The sequence below is a fragment of the Raphanus sativus genome, chromosome 1, assembly GCF_000801105.2.
Source record: "Raphanus sativus cultivar WK10039 chromosome 1, ASM80110v3, whole genome shotgun sequence".
NCBI classification, from domain to species: Eukaryota; Viridiplantae; Streptophyta; class Magnoliopsida; order Brassicales; family Brassicaceae; genus Raphanus; species Raphanus sativus.
The window spans coordinates 23,381,401-23,385,386 of record NC_079511.1 but is presented as its reverse complement, the minus strand read 5'-3'; the positions used below and the strand labels follow the sequence as shown (position 1 = coordinate 23,385,386).

Below are 3,986 nucleotides of genomic sequence, written 5' to 3'. Positions count from 1 at the left end.
GGCTGTAGAATCTTTAAAGTAAATAAAAATTATCTATATTATCAAATAAATTAGATAATCAAAATTAAAATATATATAAAAATTTAATTTAATTTTGGGTGTTTTTAAATTATTGAAATATTTTAAAGAACATAAATGTTACATATCACATTTAAATAACAGTAAACTTTGATAATTTATAAGAAAAAAATTATATATATATCACCTATTTCACATATTTTATTTTAAAATATCTATTGCCTATAACTTGCAGGTGCAACAAATTTAATTACAGCAAAAATATTTGCATCAAAATCTACCGTAACAACTTTAGAGTTACAAACAACTTACGTACAACTAAATTTTTAGAGAAATAATCGAACTAATCATCACCAGTATTTTTGTTCTTATATCATCTTTGAAATCTTATAATTGATATGATTTCAGGTGGAGCCCAGTCTCCGACGACCCCGTCGGACCGCGTGGAGGGAGCCACCTTCCTTCAGTATCTGAGCTTATGACGGAAACGGCAGCAGCATTGGTGATGCCTCTCTTTCTCTTCTGAGTCGAGTATATCCTTGTTGCGACGTATACCTAGGAGAGTTGTGGAGGTCTTAGTGTTAGTCAGTTAACAAAGGTCGCTCTGAGCTTCTGACGGAAATGGCGGCAGCATTTGTGGTGCCTCTCTTTCTCTTATGAGTCGAGTTAGAATGTTTAGGACAAACATTCTATTGCTTGACATTGACACCTTTGTGATGAAATTATTATTTTTATCTCTTATAGAAAGACTATTATTTAGTCAAATGTCATAATCTTTCTCTAAGAGTTGTCCTAGGTTCAAGATGTTGGTCTTCATGCTTTGAATGTAGTAAACGTTGGAAATGAATTGATGATCTCCATTCTTTGACCAGATGAGAATATATATTTCCTTTACCTCTCACCTCTATCTTCGATTCATATCCCAAAGCCAAATTAGTTTTCACCGATTCATCGAGCTCCACAAATATTCTTTTATTCCCATACATGTGGTTGTTTGCACCACTATCAAGGTACCACTTGTGAACCTCATTTGGCTCATCCTTCTTGTAAGCCATCAATAGCATATCTTCTTCTTTACTTCTTTCGTCATTATATTTGGACTTTTCTTCAACTCTATTGTTGTTTGGAGTTTTGCATTCAGAAGCATAATGTCCAAACTTTCCGAACTATAACATTTAATGCTTGATTTATCGTACCTTGATTTTGTATTTCCTCTTCACTACCTCTTGATGAGTTTTCTCATCTTTTGTTGAAGTTTTCTTCATATGGTCTCCAGCCTCGTCTATTTACACCACGACCTCGTCCTCGGAAATGACCACCACCACGTCTCGGATGATTACTTACAACTTCTTCCTTTTGATCAATTCTCATTTTGAGAATTTGCTCCGCAATATCTTCTTTCTTCTTCTTCTTTTCTTCATAAGTTTGCAGTGATCCAAGTAGTCTCCAAGTCTTTCGTCTCTTCAATCATGGTGACAATATGTTTGAATTTCAAATCCAATGATCTAAGAAATTTTTCCATGATTCTCACTTCATCTAACTTCTCGACATGCATTTCTCTTTAGGTTATTAGTAACCGTCAAGACTCTTGAGAAGTAATCTGATATGAGTTCTCCTTCCTTCATTTCTAGTGCTTCAAATTCTCCTCTTAGAGTTTGAAGTCATATCTTCTTAACTTGTTCCGCTCCCTTGTAAGGAGTCTGAAGCTTCTCCCATGCTTCTTTGGACATACTTGCATCAGCAACCTTCTCAAATGTATCTTCATCTAATCCTTGATAGATTAGACAAACAGCTTTCTTGTCTCTCTTCCTTGAATCTCTCAAACCATCCTTTTGAGTTTGAGATAGACCATCATTCATTATCTGGTTCTTTGAAGTCTATCTCAACTATCTCCAACACATCATGTGCTCCTAAGGTAACCATCATCGTAAGACTCAGGTTTCGTCGGAATGTCATCGGACATTTCCGACCAAACTCTGACAATTGTTTATTTTGGTACGTCGGAATTTCGTCGGAAAATCGTCAGTCAGAAATGCACGACGAAGTTATTGTCCGTCGGAAGCTCAGTCAGAATCTGTCGTATTTTTTAATTGTAGTGGCAATAGAACTTGGAAGGGAACACCATTGTTTGCCATCTTCAAAAGGAACTTGTAGTTCTGATACCACTTTGTTGGAATGAAAACTTTGTTAAGATGCAGAAAGTGTTTTTAGTGTTTGAAAAGAAAGAAAATTTATGAAGAAGAACGCTTTTATAACTTAGAAAAAGATTTCTTATTATTTGAATGTTCGTTACAAACTTGGATGATTCTTTGATGATACATATTGAGAAGAGATGGAAGGTTTTTATAGCCTCCAAAATTTAAAGTATCTCAAATATTTTAATCATAAATCTAAATAATTATAGTATAATATCTAGATTATTTTATTCTAATTATCTAGATTATTTTATGAAAATATCTAGTTTTATCTTATGGAGGTGGAAGATTTTTCTGAATACTTTCTAGAATTTGGTTAAGTTTGGACTAAACATGATTAGTGAATGATTAGTCCAATAATGTGATCCAATTAAGTTTATTTTTCAACAGATTCACCATAAGATCTGAGAAATACTTTTTTTCCTTTTCTGCTTTGTCAAATATTATTATGTACTATATATGTCAAATATTTTTCTATAATTGATACTAGATTTTGACCCGCGATTTGAAATCGCGGGATTGTTTTCTAACAAATTTTTAATTTCTAATATTTAAGTTTTTGTTGAGTTAATATTTTTATTTTTTTACATATATACTATAAATTTTATTAAGTTCTAACCCATTTTAAAGTCATACTACGTAAAAATATATTAAATATTCTAATATTTGTAATATTTTTTATTTTTTATTTTTGGTATATATATGTTGTCAGTGCCATAAATATTATAATATTTATGTTATATAAAATTATTTTATTTAAATAATGTAATTTATATAATAAAAATAACTTAGATTAACACAATTATTTAAATTCACCGATTTATAAACGAAATATACACTTATTATTTAACATAATCTAACAAACTTGTATATGTAAACAAAATTAGTTTCAAAAGATTTGTTTCCTTATTAAATAGGTAAAATTAATTAAAAAGATCCTAAATATAATCAATGGCATGATAGTATAAATTAACTGAAAACTAATGGCAGAATCCTAATAGGGATTCTGATTTGATAGTATAGATTCTAGAATCTCCCCTCCCTCCCCTTGACTTTCCTTGGAGATATTAATACTGCTCAATTCATTAGAATAAGAATATTCCTTTTCCTTTTCTTTTTTTTATCCTCGCTGTTGACGTAGTAACAAAGATGGTCCGGCTAGGGATTTTCATTTTCCTCATGTTCCTCACGCTTGTAGGAGAAACTTCATCATCAAGTGTTAGATATGTTAATTCTTGACAACACTTTGTTTCTTGTCTTATCAGTTTCCCTGACTTGTTTATTTTCTGGCAGAATCTGCCTAGGGTTTGTGAGCAAGTGCATTTCACGTCGAACAATATTGAAGATGACACACCTCAGATTCTACTCCCTTGGACTCCTTCTTCTTGTCAGGAGATGCAGCTGATTGTGACAGGAGGTCAGCTAATCACAAATTTTGTCTCTCTTGATCTTCCTTTCCCAAAATTTGAAAATTCTAGCAAGGATTCTTCTTTCTTACTTAAAGGAAACCCTAATATATGTCTTGTTTGACTTAGGCTGTGCAAAAGCATCGAGTGACTACAAGTGGCTTACCTCAGATATAAGCATTATATCTGTATCGCCTTATGGCATTATCAAGGCAAAGAGGCCTGGCATAGCTACTGTGACGGTGGTGTCCACTATTGAGCCGCAAAATTTTGATGAGGTAACACATACGCTTTTTCATTTTTCCAACCAACTAGTCTTCATTATTTCTTCTATCTGTGAATAAATATGTTGATAGTTTAAGAAATC

The 3,986-nt window shown here is 32.3% G+C and overlaps 1 pseudogene; it reads right to left on the bottom strand.

The window, feature by feature from the left end:
• Positions 1 to 607: 607 nt before the first annotated feature.
• LOC108848916 (uncharacterized) lies at positions 608 to 2,836 on the bottom strand (annotated as a pseudogene).
• Positions 2,837 to 3,986: the final 1,150 nt, after the last annotated feature.